The sequence below is a fragment of the Falco naumanni genome, chromosome 1, assembly GCF_017639655.2.
Source record: "Falco naumanni isolate bFalNau1 chromosome 1, bFalNau1.pat, whole genome shotgun sequence".
In the NCBI taxonomy this organism is placed as follows: domain Eukaryota; kingdom Metazoa; phylum Chordata; class Aves; order Falconiformes; family Falconidae; genus Falco; species Falco naumanni.
Genome location: NC_054054.1, coordinates 86,609,997 through 86,628,780, shown reverse-complemented (window position 1 = coordinate 86,628,780; position 18,784 = coordinate 86,609,997). Strand labels below are relative to the sequence as shown.

Below are 18,784 nucleotides of genomic sequence, written 5' to 3'. Positions count from 1 at the left end.
GGAGGTTATTGTGAGCAAGTTCTCCCCAAATTCAATTTCTCTTCTTCAACAGAGATGAGAAAAACAGAAGGGTTGCAGGTACAACTAGGTCAAGCATCATCAGGTTCCATTAAAGTTCTCACTAATGTTCTTGTTTCAGAGTCATTAGTCTATTGCTTTGAAAAGAGGAGCTATTTGTGCCATTAGTTTTGGTGGGAAACAGAATGATTCCTGCTCATCAGAGCAACAACATCCTGAAACATCTCCAAATCAAATAGAGGGACAAAATACAAACACTAATTATTTTTTAGGAAGAAGCTTGATACATTTAAATATACAAAGCATCAAGTTTGTGACAGAAAAGGACTGGGCTTAGCAACTCTTTTTTTAATAATTCCAAATTGAGTTTATCTACTTTAGAGTGCGGATCTATGACTCCATTCAAGAGGTCGGTCATACATTCAAATGGTACACAGAGTAATATAGTTATATAGTCCTACATTACTTCAAAGCTTCATCCTGATTTCACTGTGATTGGCAGCACACAATGGACATGCTAATGTATCTGTAGTTTACTGCACTTATCAGACTTTTGAAGATGCTTCCTAAGGGTTTCATCTACCAGGAGCACAAGCCTCTAAACATTCCAAATTCTTCCCTGGGTGTTTTAATTCTTTTAGGACATATTAAAGATGCATGCTTTTATTACTGGTCTGTTCCACTCGCTGATCTTGCATCCAGTAGAATAAATATTTGTAACTTCCCAGCAACACCTTCTGTAAAGCAGAGCATCTCTAACACTTGACAGGTATCAATTAAGTTTTTTATGCAGATAGTATTTTTCTCATTTAGTAGATCATGCCATCTAATTCCTTAAAGAGGTAGAATAATTTATGAGAATTTGTCTACAACAGGATTAACATGGAGCTGTTGCAGTTGTTGTACCCAGAAATCTCTGTCCAACTGATAAGAAACCACCTACATAGTATTTGTTTATTATTTTGTAAATGTCTCTTTCCATTTTAGAGTAATACTCTATGCATATGAGACAGCCTCATTAGAAATATTACACTATAACTAATAAAAACCAAAAGGAGATGGGGTCCCAAATGCAGGTTCCAGTAAGCAAGAACAGCAATATCTAAGATTAATTCCTTTCCTTACTTTAGTCCCATAACTTGAACAGAATACAAAGTGCAGCAATTATATTCAAATACGATGAATGCCATAATTATCACTTCAGAGATAAGTGGAAATATTTTGAAAAGCAGTAGCTGAACTAAAGCCATATTTAAAATGTGAGAGTGCTAGACTTTACCTACTATAAAACAGCTGTATGGGATTAACAATACTTGTACTTTTAATTGTTTGTGTCTAACACATGCTGTTCTGGAATTAAAAAACCCAAACAACTCATGTCTAACATGCTACCATTAATAACTGTTGCTATGATCACACGAAATTCTTCTCTGAAGCAAGAGGAACTAGTGCCAAAGTGTTTTAAGGAACACTTCGTTTTTTCCCCAAAAGACCTGTAAAGCTGAGGTCTTCAATACTTGTGGTGAGTATCAGTGAATAATACTGACTTTAGAAATAGAGTACAAGCAACAAATCTTTTCCAGGTAATACAATTTTCTCTAAGGTTATTTGAAGAAGGAATTTAAACATTTATTCCACGTGTTTAGAAACAACCAGGAATAATGTCAGTTATTACAGACAAGGTTTGATGGGAAGACTGGTCAGCTATAAATGAAGGGCCTGTCTTACGCAATTTTCTTTTTCAAGATACAGAAAATTATGGCAGGAGAATGATGCTTCATCTTCACAGGTTAAGGAGGCAGAAAGTCACAAGAGGCCAAAGTGATTTTCAGCTAACGTATTTCTAAGTGTGAGATAACAAGGTATTTCTGATTTAATTTGCTTTGCTGTAAAATCACTTCACTGCATGCTAACACAGACCTTCGCAACAGCCATAATTCAAAGGCTGTTTGTAAGTACTAGCAGAAAATTCCATGATCAATATTATCTGCCACTTTGAGCAGGGAGGACACTACTTTTCAAGTAATCTTTACGAAGTATAAACAAAACAAAAAAAAAAGTGCGCCCTCATACCAAAAAGTTTAGGATCTAGTAGCCAGCTTGCAATTCTATGTGTTTGGAACTGGTGGAGATGGTAATCCTTCTGTTGAAGCCAAAGCAAGAACTATCACATGCATCTTTCTGCCAGTACACAGACTTGATTTCAAATGATGCCATATAAGGAGTATACTGAAATTTGTGACAAGGAACAAAGCTTAGAAAGATGGAACAGAAGATGGAATGCCTGTGAAGAGAGAAAAGGAGTACACAGAGTTGTTGTACAGCTCTTCAAAGTAGAGAATAAAGAGAAGTTTGAGAGAAACAGGGAAGAAATTACATTCAGCAGTTGGACAAGAAAATCATGTAAACGCTATGTTGTATAGACCAAGCAAAGAAGTGTCAAGGACTTTACAAGAGATCAGGGATAGAGAACTATGAAGTATAGGCACAACAAGTTATGCTTTTGGAATTGAGAGGACAGTTTGCATTACAGAAATAAAATTGAAGCACTATAAGAAAGCAAAGAGCGCCTGGGTGTTAGAAGAAAAGACAAAAGCACAATGCTATACATTTGGGGTTTTTTTGTTGTAGTAGTTGTACAAGCCCACAGAAAACCCCAAGGATCCTAATTAGAGAGAACAGGGCTGACCCACAGTCCTATTTTCTTTCACATATTCAGCCAACAAACTGCAGATAATTCCAGCAGCTGGAATTGACAGTGACATTTTAAGTCAATGAGGATGTATTTTACTCTTCCTCCCACAACACAAATTAATAGTAGTGCTAATGAAATTCCACTCCTATTTTAAGTTGACAAACACAACCCTGCATTTATCCCTTCCAGCAAAATTTGCCTTTTAACAAACTCAAACTACTCTGAAGTACCCTGTGGTCACAATATGACAAAACAAAATGCCACACTCTCCTGCACTGCCATTCTTCCAATTACCTTGACTCTAGTGGACCAAGATAAAATTTTTTCTACTGTATTTTACACCTACTGTTTTGGATGAATCATATTAAAATTTACAATTTTAGTCACAGACTTTAGTACAGTCTCGTTATTTATTTCACATTTGATCAAATGTTTCTGACTGAGGATGGGCTTCTAATTCATTACACAAAAATAACTTGCTTAAAAAAAAAAACCAACCCAAAACATATGCACTGGTTTCTAATACTGTCTTCTTCAAAATGCCAAGAAATTACATTATATGCAGAAATAAAAAGAACTGATTGGATTTTGGACCAAGATGCAAAACGTAATTTGTGCACATTATTATTCAGAAAAATGAGAGAAAATATTCTTACACATTTCTTTTTAAATGACTTTCCACAGAGAGACTAGATAACCTTATCCTATTTCACTGTGGTATACTAGGAAAGAAGCCCTTTGTATCTCTCGATCAGAAGTGTACAGAGAAATAATTCTGTTTCTTTCAGGCGAAAGAGAAATAGCTGTAGTATTTACCAAGCAAGAAAGAAAAAAGGAGAAGGCAGCAGGGGAAGGAATAGTGTTATGCTGTGAGCTGTCCTCATAACTAAGCAGGGTGTCATCAGCTCTCAGTGTCACACACCAAATACACCAGGTATGGTGCAACCAAGAGAGTGCCCTCTCTTATAGTTGTGTTATACAAGAAAAAGGAAGGCAAGAGCTTTCACATTTAAACTGAGCTGTAAGGCAATCAATTAGCCATTAGCAAGTGCGAAAAGTTTCATGGCACCTGTGTCTCCTTGACAAATTCCATTGTGAGTAAAGATTTCCACCCCCCCACCACCCCCACCCCACCCCCCGCCTAGTCCCTAGTTTCTATGTAACTCGTTCCACTTCTGAAAACTTATGCACCCCATTGAGTACAGTCAGTAATTTGCTTAGCCTGAAAGTTGGCTAACACAACACATCTATTAGCAGGCTTTCCCAGATTTGAGAATGTATCCTTGGTATCTGTTGGAATTAAAGACAATAAATAAATGCAGCATGTCAGCTTCAAAATCCATTGTGTTTTCTTTATTTAGCTTCTTTCAGCATAGCTTTAATACAAACTGAATGACATAAGTATTGTAAGCGTCACTACTCTTTTAAAAAATAAACAGCTTTCCTAGCCATTTTGTGAATAAGTCCAGACGTACTATTCCTGTACATGTACTTGCTTCCACTACCATCCAGCCACACACTGCAAAGAATAGTCTTCCAAACTCCTTTCCAGAGTTTGCCTCCAGCTGAACATCAAGTATCAATACCCCTAAGATGCCTTCTCCTGTCTTTTACTTAAATACTGCCTTCCTCAGGGATCAACCAAACTTTTAGTACTTCAGAACCAGATCCAAGGTATCTCACATAGTGCCTTGTCAAGCTGATTATCTCGCAGCTTTGTTGGACCTGAAAAACTGATTTCCCATCATACCACAATAAAAAAAAAAAGTGACTTTTTACTATATAATAGTTATGTAGTAATGGAAATAGTATGAAAATTTCAACCTCAAATACAAACCTAGGATCCAATTCTGATCTTATGTAAGCTCTAAGTAGTAAAAATTGCTTCCACAGTTATTTTCACTTAAATGTGCCCTACTGATATGGAGAAATAGTGTGAAATGGGGACAATGGACATCGATGGTGATTGTATATGTCTGCTCAAGGAATGTGGGTATGGTGACTGGTCATGGGTGCGGTGTCTGGTCACATAGGCACACAGCTTTGAGGAGACAACTACAGTTTTGAGGAGACGCCTGCCCTTCTTCCTCTAACAAAGGGGAGACGGGGAGACGCCTGCCCTTCCTCCTCTAACAAAGGGGCTATTTAAAAAAGAATGAGAGAAGATGAGAGACATTCAAATGCTATCTAGAGGGAGGGAGTGCTAAGTCTCCTTGCTGGAGAAGATGGGATGGTCACAAGAACATGACTCACCTACACACCTGCAAGACCACCACATTCCAGGAAACGGACTGATAAGCTAATTAACATACGAAGCGGGGTTTAGGTAACAAATATGTATAGGCGCTAATTGAATATTCATTTGTTTCATTGTATAAATGTGGGATGGTTCGTCACTTCGGGTATGCACGCTTGTGGAGGAGCGATCCCCCGTGCATCTGCGCGCAATAAACATACCTACTTTATAACTTTCGAGTTATAGAGTCTAATTCCGCACGTCACTACTGTGCCAAGACAGCATGTCTAGTTCTGAATTCCAAATAGCTAAGATTGCCAATGAGTTTGTAGTTAACACAAAGCTTCTCTGACTTTTTCATGGCAAAGATCATCATTATATGTGATTAGTATTTTAACACAGGCATATTTACTGCAATACAACAGTTCCAAGGCCAAATGAAGAAACTCGCATCACAGAAAATCATTTCAGGAACATACAATAAACAGCCATAGTTTACAACTTTTAATTACCTGTAGTGGGTATTATAGCACATTATTCTGATACTCTTATCTTTCAGAAAAGTCTGGAGTCTCCAGTTTCTGTTAAAGATACTACAAGTAACTACTGCTAGCCCATTCATTTTCTGAAAACTGTTTCTGAAGATCAGGACAAAAGAACAATTGCACCCATTTAATACAAGCAGTTAATTCAGGATCTAAAGATCAAAACAAGTTAAGTTTTGTGGTAATGTTGTTACAGATAGCTTTGTCTGTAGTCATCTTTGTAAAAGGTCCTTATTGCTTCTAAATCACTGCTAAGGGAGTAAAATTTCAGTGGAGAGAATAAGGATTAACAAGTGAGATTAACACTACTCTTGCCATCATGTTTCTAAGACTAAAGGATCCGCAGAAAACCCACCCCTCTCTAAAGTGCTTTTACCTTTCTTTATCTTGACTGTATGAACCTGCATGATAGCTTCACTGAAAGGGGGTTTGGACAACTATTACGCAGTCCACTGCTCTCGTACACCAAATAAAACAGAACCTGAAAACCAGGCAGCACTTGAACTAATTGAAAAACTTAGTAATTCAACTCTTTGGTCCCTGAAAATTAAGGCAGTATTGATAAGAGATGAAAACTTACAGCAAAAAGTAATTGTTAAACAGTACCAACTTTTTGTTCTGCAGAAGTCCCCATACATTTTTTTCTATTACTGCTACAACTAACACTAATTGTGGACTATGACTTCTCACATAAACACTATACAAACACCTACAACCTTCTCTACATAAAGAAGGCAGTGAGTTTGTTTCCCCCCACGGCATTCTGAACCGAAAAAAAGTGTGAGCTGGCCTTGTCTATTTTCAAAACTGCCCTTATCTTTACCTCTCACAGAAGAATGGAAAATCTAGTAAACACTGCCATAATGTAGGTCCACGTCCTAGCTTATTTCATAGTAACTTTCCCATGTATAGACAAAGGAACTTTCCCATATAGACAGTTACACGTATTTCTTTTCCTTTATCATTGTTGTCTTTACTTAATAAAAGATGCTTTATCCTCACGCTCTTTCGAGGAGAGTTATGCCTGACCACAGAACTACCTAGGAACAGTTCATGAGTTTCAGGTGTTGGCACCACCTCCTTCAGGATATACTTTCCCCTCACAGCTAAGTTCTAGAATGGTAACTGTACTGACAACAGGGGAGAACACAAGAAGGAATACATGTAACTATGAGTCTCACCTTTTGCAGGTAAGCTCTCTTCCTAACCTGCCTTGATATACAGTTCAAATTCACTAACATCAGAGACATCCATAATCCACTGCTGTTCGGTTCTAGATGGCACAATTCCCTTTTCCATTTTATTATTTCTACTCAGTTGAGGACCATTACTGCTAGTAATGTATTTTGTACAGGAGAATATTGGTCTCTAATACTTAAAAAATAATTACTGTCTTCCTATCCACTTTTATTTCTATAGAAGGTATTGTTATGTTTATTTGAAACAATTACTGCTTTTTATTTAATACAGAAGGTACAGTGATAATGCTACAGCAGAGAGATGGAACACCTGACAGGTCCAAGAGTAGTTAGGCATTCATAAAGGAGTTGAACTTGCAAATTCTGGCACAGCAAGATCCATTATGTTGCAAACCTTAAATAGGATTTCCACAAACCTTCAGCTTTGGTGATTGGGAGACACACACAAGCCAGCCAAAGACAGAAGTAAGTCAATGGATAAGTTGCATATACATTTCCACCTGCTGGCAGAAAGTGTTTACACAGCAGTAGTATACTTTTACAGTGGTTTAAGTCTGGAATAAATCCAATAAATCAGTGGAGTTTTTCTTGGTTAAAAAAGGAACACAAAGCAGCATTTCTCCTACAGTGTCACTGGTGCACAAAGATTATTTTAGAAATTCTGCTTTTGATAAGGCTGTATAACTCCAGATCTGGGGCCCTAATATTAGTCTAACTGATATATATATATATTTTTTTTTTTTAATTTACAGCTAAGTGCAACCAACACACATGGCAGTTTCCCAAAACTAAGTAATAAGCTTCAATTACTAAGCACAGAAACATGTTATGATGGTGTTAATCAGGTTCAATGCTCAGCAAAATAAGTATTTTTCAGTTGATGTTTATTTGAAATTAAGAGGTGTTTTAAGCCAGGACTCAAAGGAATGATCTGGTATTCACTGCACACCACTGTATTGCTATAACATGAAACCATGTTTCATGTTCTCATCATCATCATCATCACCAATCAGTTCTCATTTCTTCAGAACTGATTGTAGCAAAGCATGATAAAGTCAATACTACAGCTGGAAGAGCCCCTTTCCAGAGCACTACAGCTATGCCAAAAAAAGCCTCCAGTGCCCATGATCAGAGTGGATGAATTAATCTCTGTTCTCAGTTACATCAACAAGTAGATGATTTCCACATACACACACCACACTCCCAACCTCACTTGGAGATTTTTCCACACTGTGCACTCCAGGCTTTGATCTGATTACCACTTTTAACACTTCAGATTCATAATCCATCACCGGTAGGTTTTATCAGTTATACTCCCTACAAGTTCAACGTTGGAATCCCAAACACCAGTGTGAGCTAAACATTTCATGGAATAGGAGAAACAGAGTCATCTCTACTGCAGGATCATTCAAGAGACATGAAGAGACTAGTTCACTAATTAGAAAACAGTAACTTTCCATGCTCTTTTCATAAAACCTAGTTGAAATGCTGAAGTCTCTGCTTTCTGTCCCTTCTGACCTTGATGACATGTGTGACAAGGCTGTTTTCAAACACATTTCCAAACTTGGTTCCGTAAAAAAAATTCTTGAAAGATACACTATTGCATTAACACATGCAGGAAAGCATCTAGCCTTTGTGCTGCCCCCTGTATCTATAAATACCCAGAGTGATGTGCAACTAACAAACAAATCCAAACTTCCTCCAAGAATGCTACAAATTTTACCTTTGTCACAAAATAAAGTGTTACATCTTTGTGCCAAAATAACGTCCCATATATAGAGACAGCAAAACTTGAAAAAAAATACCAGCAGATATTTCCACAAAGCCTAGTACCAAGAGAAGAAATTATCAAAACAAGAGGTGCTGCAATTGATTACAGCATTATGAATTCAATGTTCTGTCATGCAGCTCATTGAAGTAACTCAGTTCTGATGCTCTACAGCTATCTTAGGGAGAAGAAATACTTCAGGAAAGCAAAAGAATTACCATACAATAGGCTACAATTTATTAGAAGGAACATGCTGAAGCTCATGTCAATGGAAGAATATGCTAACAATCATTTTAATGAGATAAACATGCCCTCATGTCCCCAGTCAAAAATGCCTCAGCTCCCTTGCAACAAAGGTACGTAGCAGTTGCAAAAAAGTCTCCCTTTCTACTTATGTGGGCTATGCTAAAGCTGCAACAATTACTGGAATTCCAGTCAGAAAGGAGAGGAGGAACAAGCAATGCTTTTAGCTTTCGACATATATCAGGGCATATTTCTCTTCTGTTTCTGAATGCACTGTTTCAGGGAAACAATCCCAGTCAGATTTCTCATGGGACAATGCATCTCCACAGTTATTCATGTGTAACCCTCCAGATAGAGGAAAAATTCAGCTTTAAATCTAAAAGGCAAAGGTGATTGTTTTCTAACAGTTTAATGCTCTTGACAGTACTACATAAGTATTTTAAAAGCCTATTTCAAAATTTAACAGTCATCAGGTCTTTAATAAGAAGACCCTTTAAGTCATGAGGAAAAAATGTCTAGCAAAATTCTTATTCACAATTTTCAACGTTTCTACTACCAAGCTGGCAACTCTGTTTTGAAAAACTTGTTCCATGAACATCCCTGTTGAAGCCAACAGCACCAACTTATAGACCATATACAGTTTTAAGGAAGAAAAAAGAAAGAAAAAACAAAGCAGTGCTTAATTAATGCATACCCTAAAACTTTTTCTAAAACATAATGTGAAAGTTTACAATGGAAGAATACTACTGGAATTACAAGAAATGAAGAAAGCAGCAAAAGCCACAACAAACTCCCTATCCTTTTTTATAAAGTATACTTTTTAACACCTGAAGAAAGAAACAACAATTAAAAACAGTCACCATGGCATGGTGCAGCAATTGAAAATGGCTGCCTTTCAATTGCATCTGTACTCCTTCTGCAATTTAAAGTTAACTGAAGAGGATATATTTCTGAGAGGGGGCATACTAAGGGCAGGTCTGCTAAGGTATTTCAAAGATAATGCTTTATATTTATTGCTTAATTCTTTTCAACTTCTATGTTTCCTTTATCTGCTTGGAAGGGGCTTTAATGGATCTAAATAAAAGGAGAAAAATTGTCTAACATTTATGCCTTGCCAATTCTATTAGATGTTGCTATAAGAAATGTAAATCAAGAGATTGGGTCTTAAAGTTTTATTCACTGTAGTTTTAATAGACCATGCCAATATTACTCCAGTATTGCCAGAGATGTCTCCAAGAACACTGAATGAATACTAAGAAGGCCTACCATGACTCTTGCTATGAAAGAACAGATTAAATCCTAAACTTTTAAACTCCCAATTTGATCCACATGGGCAAATGCAGTATGGCTTTGGGTAATATGCCAGGAAAGATATCACAGAGGACTTACATTGTATGCTTAACCAGAATGGAAACACAGTTAGATCTTAAGGATCAGAAGTTACATGTTTGGTTTCAATACTAATGTCTGCAAAGATGTATGCTCCTTTTGATAGGTATACATTAGCATGTTTCCACACGCATATACTGTCTACAGATTATCAGCCTTTTGGATCCAGAAAAGCCTACAGATTTTGAATACTAATGCATTTTAGATGAATCAAATTTTCCCTAAGCCATGAAGTAGAAAGCAAGAAAGCACATAATGAAGTATACAGAATTCAGCTGCGTGAAAGTCCACTTTTAAAGGCCAACCTTATCCAGGCAATTCAATGAAATTCTACTTCAGATAAGTACTTTTGCAAGACATTCTGCTAATAAGCAGGTTATATGTGCCACACCAAGAAAAAGATTAACTACACTCTCATAAAAAAAGGCCAGCCTGTTTTGATAATCAATATTCCAGTAGTTCTGATGCTCCCAGAAGTGTATTATGATTTATTAAACCCTACCTGATCAAACCATTAAATATTATTTGTAGTAATATATGCATAGGTAGCTGCACAAACAGTGAACTGGAGGAAAGAGAACAGCCACAGCCTGCTGCACCACTGCTGCAGAGTACCAGGCTTGCTTGTGTTACTGTCATCATTGTTAGGAGGAGACCTAGGCATGCAGGGCAGCAACTTCCGACATCACACAGGCTTGCAACCCAGGCCTCATGCAGGTTAACAGAAGGAGTTCAACTCTCCAGCTGCCTGGATGACATGATCATCAATAAACCATGCCAGGTCATAAGCAGTAGCAAGGTAAATTCCCCACACCTTCAAACAAGTAACCATTTTTAACTGGGAATTATAAAGGGATTCCAAATCAGACTACCAGAAATGTAAGAAATTAAATCTATGCTTATTATACATAAGAATCCCACGTTCCTTTTTAAATCCATTCAACAACACCAAAGGCACTAGAATCGTGTGGATAACAAGGCAAAATTACGACTCATCAGCAATTCTGGAATTTATTTGTATCATCATTAAGTAAAAATAATCATGCAGAGGTAAATTCTCAGACATACAACACAGAGTAAGTCATCAGGTTAGCTTGTAAATCATGCCATGAAGAGAAACTAGTAAAACTTCAAATGCAAGATAGATAAACTTGCTGTCAGATTAATCAGATAAAAATAATTTCAAAGACCTACATATGAAAAATCTCTAATTAATGTCTATATATAATACACACCACACGGAGGAAAAAATCTTTTCTAAAATTACTTAGCTCAGACTTGTTTATGTTGCAAATGTTTATAAACTAAAATGCTCTCTTTGGGTAATTCGACTATCTTGCACTTCCCAGGCAAGAGATTCTTGCCCAGGACTTTATTTTATAATAAACTTAACTACAGACAACTTTTAAAAAAATAGCTTACTTGGAAGAAATATCAAGCACATTAAGTAGGAGTTTGATTAATCTATAGCAATCCATCAGTTAAACAAGATTAATTCGTCGCTCTTGAGTGTTCCAGAAAATATAGTAGAAACCCAAAATAAGCAGACATTAATCTATGAACAATGAATTAGGGGGAAAAGATTAATTACAAGGAAAAAAGTGTTTATAACAGATAAAAAACACATGTTCTGGATGGCTCAGGTCTGAAACTTGGCAGCCTGGAATATGTTTCAAGGCAACTCCATTTTGCACATTACAATCAAAACTGACCATTCAAATTACACAATTGCAGTTCTGGAAATATCTATTGAGTATTAATATCTGAAAAAGCAGTTACTCTTAATGTTTTACAAATAATTTTGGGGCAACCATTGGCTAGAAACTTTTATGCCAAATTCAATTGTAACAGCATTTTCCTAGAGGGAATTAAATATCTTATTAAATGTTATTGCATAGCAAATAGAGTATCTCACTTTCTGAAATATTCACCTTTGAAAAAAATAGTGGGTTTTTAAAAATAGATACATAAATTCCATTAAAATGTCACTAATAACATTAATCTTTTATTAAGAGTTGAGAACTAACACAGTTTTGAAAACCCCATCTGTTCACAAAACTGCATGCCTTCTCTCTAATCTAGATTCTCTGTTTAGATGAGCGGTATTATGTATGATTGTATAATTTAGGCCACGTCTACATAACTCCAGTAAGTATTCATTCTGGAATTCTTCTTGCCTCATGAGAAGGCACTCTGTTCAGACCTACTCCTCTGTACAATATAGTACAACACACTGGATGACATAAACAAAACAATTTTAGATAACAAATTTTTATGGTGCAATGATTTTCAGAGCTGTAAGTATTAAAAAAACTAATCAATATGCTGGCATAGCAGAAATGGTTAAAACTACTTTCTTTGACTTAGGAAAAACTTTTTTTCATAATCAAGTAGTACAATAGTTACTTAGTTTTCATGTAACCCTAGCTACAGCAGACTATTATAAGTGCTTTTTGAAAGAAGAGGAAAAGTCTTCACATTCAGACAGTATAATGTTACTCCCACTGAAAGCCATGGAAATTCTACTGCTGACCTCAGTGGGAGTAAAAGCAGTTCCAAATGCCTCCAACTTTTCAGATTTTCCACCAAGATGTCTATCGCAAAAAAATGCAATTCCATTTTATCACTGAAAGCCACAAACCAACAACCAATCAAAATACATCTAAAATTGTTTTATAAATGAGCAGTCTCAGCCAACAAGTTGCACTTGTAAACGAACTAACCAGCATTCTTCAGGGCTGACAAGCAATATATTGAAAGCACCATCATTCTAAAAATGTATGGCACTCCTGATTAAGGCTGACACGCTCTTAAAAAGTACAGAGCACACCTCACTTCTGAAATAACCAAATCAGTCTTGGACATGAACTCTGTTAAAAAATAACTTTGGTAATGATAGCACAATTACTACTGTTCCTTCAGTGCAAAAGATGCAGGAACATTTTTGAACTTGTAAATTCCTTTACTTCACAAATATGCTGCAGAATAATAACAGGTTACTCATGTATTCACAAACAGCATCTCATTTGATTACTACTTTTTTCCTAATTTTGAACAGGTAGTGAGGCTGTATGGTAAGAGATAATGCCTTCTAGCTCCTGACACTTTACTCCCTTTCACCCCTACAATTATTTTCCTTTGCTCCAAAAACTATAAATTTCACCTCAGGATGATTGTTACAGTGACAAACCACCTAAGAAGTCTCCCACTTCTTCTATATAGTTTAGGATATTAACAAGCAATAACTTTCAGTTTTCCCTGTTACTGTGTAAACTCCGTTCCCATCTTTCAACCCAAATTTACTTTTTTTTAGAAAGAGACAATTGAAAAAAAAATGAAATCGAAAATTAAGGCTTTTACAAGTTTGAATTATTCAATCAGTTTTATTCATTTAGCAAGTACAGCTGTCTTCTGGTTTTAGTCATTTAAAAGACCAACTTTTAAAAATTATGTTCCTTTATCTCAGTGTAGATGGCTTTCCCTTGTGCAAGAAAACTTCTGTCTGGTTAGTTCTCAAGAATGACTTTCCAAGTTATCGGAAGTCATACAAAGTAATAAATTGCTTTAACTATATATAGTCTTTGACTATACTCACTGTACTGTTCTGAAAAGGGCCCTTCACTTAAAACCAGTAAGTTAGCAGAAGGGTCAAATGCTGCAGAAAGCCATACATCCCATCACACCAGTAAATAACCACTGAATTTATACTTGTGTTACATTCACGCACCACAGACTGCTGTACAGAGAGCTCAGAGAACAACCTCAAATGAAGTCTGATGGTACAGCTGAACACAAAATTGAAACAGCTCAGAGCAGGCAGTTAGGAGGTGGGAACCCAGTTCACTTGTCTAAAAGCAGGATAGCAGAACAAAACATTTTGAAAAGGTCCATTTATAAAGTTTTGGAAGCTTTATCATCAGTTACATTATATGCAGTTAACTGTTCTACAGTTTGATTATACAGATGCATTTGTTTCTATATAGTGGTCTGCTATTCCAAGCAGACTAATTGAAACTCTTGCATATTTTAGCCATACTCAGTTCAATAGTCCTACTGTTTGAGAAAAAGGCCAATGAAGACTATTACTGTAAAATGAATTTAGTCTTTCATCATTTTATTGTTGGTTAAAGAATGACAATTGTGAGACTGTTTGGAATAGTAAATAGCAAGGCAGATTAAGTTAGTAACAATTCTGCCTTCTAAATTTTACAGACAGTGTGTAATTAATAAAAGAAATAAAACATATATGTTAAGGAAATGTTAACAACTCTTACCACCCTTCCAGGCGAGTCGCTAGGCCCCTTTCCTTGTTCATAAAGCACCACTCAGTTCTGGATATCCCTGAAAAACGTAAGAGACAGATCAAACTCTGAATAGAAAACAGCTTGGTCACCTGAGCAATGGGGCAACTTAACATACAGCTTCACAACCCAAACACTTGCCAAAACTGCACCACTATCCCTAGTTCAAAACAGCTAAGACAAGGCTTTCATTAGCCTCTAGAGTTCCTACTTCATGAAATAAAAGTTCATGGCAGAAATTTCTTACCCAATTTGAATGGTCTACTATACAGACAGGTTTCTACCAAAATCTCTGGATCACAAAACCCAAAACTCATTTAAGTGTACAGTAACAAGATGCAAAACAGCCAAAATTTTTCTCCTTATTATCTTTTAGCTCAAATTATTTTTTTCTGGATCATACATAGGATTTCCATAACCTTACACTTGTTACATATACAGAATAATAGATTCCACAGAACACATACATACTTGAATATACAAGGAAATGGGCAAATTTTTCAAATCAAGTTAACGAAGTGTTAATTCCCAGGGAATACAAACACTGTCTTCGGCTACATTTTGCCAAGTCTTGGTAGGTATTCTCTGTGCTTTTTTTAACTCCCCAAAGCATCAATTTCCAAACGTTTTTGTACCTGCCTGTTTCCAAACTAGAAATACATCTGTTTCTGTACAGACACTGCAAGCTGGAAATCGCACCTTCTCCTCTGCAGAATTTCCAGAAGTTAAAAAAAAGCAAGACAGTAGTATCATGGAATCCTTGATTATCATTACATACTGGGCAAGACTCAGAGGAATATATGTATGCCTAAGTGTAGCTATACCACTATAGTGCCAAAGCACAGCTGGCCATTGGTCCTTCTACTGCTGGCTGAATTTGTAAAACAATCACAGTGATATATGGGGTATCCCCTAACAGCAGTAATTTAAGTGGTCAGTATCACAAATAACTAGAGTTTGTTTTGGTGGATTGTTCTGTGGTTTTCCTTTGTTTGCTTGTGGTTTTCTTTTTGTTGTTTTGGTTTGGTTGTTTTGGTTTTGTGTTGGTCATTTTCTGTTTGTTGGTTTGGTTTGTTAGGTTTTGTTGGGGGGTTGTTTTTTGTTGGTTAAGAGTTTCTTGGTTTTGTTTGTTTGTGGGTTGTGGTTGTTTTATTTTGGGGGTTTTGTTTTTTGGTGTTTTGTTTGTTTGGTTTTTTACAGTCCTCAGAGAAGAGTGCTCACACACAAGGCCCTATCTGAACCCACTAATACCAGTAAAAAATTATTAATACCCAGAACCACAAAAGATATATGTGCACTAATGGGAAAATTAGCTTTTTATATCGATGAAACTGATACAATTTAAGAGATCTAAAAAATATGAACACAGCTATCTGGAGACTGCCTTTATAGAGGAAGACACTGGTTTCCCCCCCAATCTTGTAAGCCAGTCAGCATTTGGCTGCCTTACAAAAACCATGTATTCTCCCTGCGTGCCTCCACCTTCCACAATATATGTTTCATTTCATAATTTACAAGTTAAAAGGCAACACTATGTCTCAATACAGTAATTCCAGTGACTTTAGGATGACACTTGATGAAAATTTATCTAATTAGTAAACAAGATGCTTTATTTATCATCAACTCTGATAACTAAACGCTTTCAAGTACTGCAGAACAAAGGAGAAACCTCATCACAAACATGAAACATACTAGGAAGCAGAGCATGTACACAGAAATTCAGTTTGTCACAAAATAAAATTTCATTAGTAGAGTCATGTTGTTCCAGAAGCAGCACTGATGGAGAAGGTAGAATCATAAGAAATGTGTTGAATCAGTACAAATCTAACCGCAGGCAAGAATTTTCCTCAAAAGTTTCATTTTTATTAGCAATTCAGACTTCGCCTGAAGAGCAATTCAATCGAGATGTCAGAGGCAAAATCTGGCCATTGCTTGCCTTTTTAATTTTTTTTTTCCCCAAAAATAAAATGAACATATGATCTCCCCTAACCAAAAAGAAATACAAGAACCAATAACAATCAGAAATAACGTTAAACAGCCATCAGAGGGGTAATATCACAGATTTTAAAATGCCACTAGTAGTTTGATTAAGTTTTAAAACATTGCAACAAATCCAAAACTGATCCTTCTAAAATTACTTTTTAAGTATGACAATTCTGTATAAGCCATTTTAAAAGCTTCTACTCTTAAAAAAAGTGGGAAATTATGGCTTATTAAAAAAAAAAAAAAACCAAGAAGAATCTCACTGATCAAGAAAAAAGTTGAATGGCTAGCTTTTAATTTATGTTTTCAATATAAATCAAGATCTCACTTCCGTTACAAATCTATGTGTTCTGCTACCTGTACATACATGCCTGTAGCACCAAGGACGATTTCAGGAAAAAATTATAATTCTCTATAACTTACATTTATGTATGTTAAAACTTCTCTCACTTTTGAGCAATATAGTTCAAAAAGTATGCCTGACATTCCTCAAGAAGTGTTTGACATTCTGGTAATTTTCACTTGATAAAAAACTAATCACTATAGAGCATCTGAAGATGTTAATGGGAAAAGAAATTCAAGTGTATGTTACATGCACTGTAAAAAGATCAGACTAGTACAATTCTTGATGAGAACAATCACCTGCTATTAAAACATATCTCTAACTTTTTGCAACAACATACTCTTAAAATTTCAAGGGGCATGGATGTAATGTGATTTTACATATCCTTGTACAATATAGCTGAGCAAAACACTAGGTAAGTCAAGCAGCAGAGCAAGCAAATAAGATTTCCAGTCTTCACTTATAACCTTGTTTAAAAAGTTTAGACTGCCGAACTCCAGGTCCCAGAAGGTCTGAATTTCTCAAGAACCAAGCCAACATTGAAACTACAGCAGTAGTACAAGTGGAGTTGTATTTTGAACTTGCCAAACAAGTATCATGGCTTAACACATGCTAAGGAGAGAAGAAATGATGGAAAAAGGGCACTTAATCCAGTGGTCTGTCATGAGCTTGAACAAACTTCTTTCTGCCAGACCAGTTACCAAGATCTAATGAGTATATATCCTGAATAACTGCAGTAAGGACTATCTTAATAAGTCTCATAAATATTCAAAAGACCCACCATATTAGCAGTCCCAAACACAGTAAAGGGTGAAGGTCTCTTAAAGAGCAGCTCTAAGCATAATGCAGCCAATTCTGACTGGAACCTCATGTTGAACCAGCGCTGGCTGACAAGGGCATGACCTTCTATTGATGCTGAAAATGATGACTTGGTTCAAAAATTGTCTCATTTTGCTGCCACAGATTTAACAGTTCAGGCTTCATCCCCATGAGATGAGTAAAACATGCTCATCAGGTAACCTAGCTCCCCAGAGACAGGATTTTCAACAAAGGGTAAGCACCTTTATTTTAATATTACAAATATGTCCTCAAGGTGCTTTAACGCAGACCAGTTGTAGAGGTGAAAACCAATCACAGATCTCCAGTCCCACCACTGTGCCACAGTACCACATTCTCAACAGGAAGATTGCACTGATGAAAGTTATGGGTAACATTAAATATACCAACAAAAAGCAGTGAGTACTAAGCAGAAATACAGCTCAATACACCATCACAGCAATTCTGAGGCTTTTCAGAAAGGTGCATAAATAAAAAGAAATAATTTTAACTTTGGACTGCATAAACAACAGGCACAACAATTATGAATTCTTTTAGCAACTTCTTTCAGCTTGTCCAAAACATTTACTGCCCATTGTTTTCATCTTCCTACTTACAGACACGCCAATGTCAGACAATATCTGTTACAATCAACTTGGATTTACTATTCTTACCATCTGTCTTAAGTCTAACCAATAAAGTAATACTGAGCAAGAAAAAAGGATGAGAGGAAGAAGGGAATCAGAATACCACAAAGATAAGCAGGCAGTTATTTCTTACTCTGAATGCAATAATAAAAACTCTAGAGGCCAAAATGTTCCAGCTGAGCTAACTATGGCTTCCTGCTGCTGTTACTAACATGGTATTGTAGAAAAGTAATTGCAAATATTACTCAAAGTACAAAATACCAAACAGAAACAAACAAGATGATGGAAGAAACATGTATCTACTGGCAACGCCAAAATTCATTAGAAGATTATATTCAACATGTTTTGAAGCCAGCTGTATAAAGTGACACTGGAAGCCTTTACATTTAAATAAGCCTTTTAAAATTCTTTATTTCACTAAAAGCATGAGTTTGACCTTAAGTGTTAATTTAAATGGATACAACTAAGTTGGTTAAAAAAACCCACAAACTGGAGTTCTATAAATACAGCTGCTAATGGTAGCCTCAGAATTGCAGCCACACCGCAGCCCGACGCACAGCTCTGTCCATCCAGCTCTTCCCATGTCGGGAGAGTCACTGAG

At 36.3% G+C, this 18,784-nt stretch overlaps 1 protein-coding gene across 7 annotated transcripts in view; it reads right to left on the bottom strand.

Annotated features, from left to right (window-relative positions):
* ARVCF (ARVCF delta catenin family member) overlaps window positions 1–18,784 on the bottom strand; it is a 295,429-nt gene that overhangs the window by 260,947 nt on the left and 15,698 nt on the right. For all 7 annotated transcript variants that reach the window (XM_040602791.1, XM_040602773.1, XM_040602802.1 and 4 more), the window contains exon 2: window positions 14,368–14,434. The gene's annotated coding sequence lies outside the window, so the exon portion shown is untranslated. The remainder of the gene's footprint in view (window positions 1–14,367; window positions 14,435–18,784) is intronic.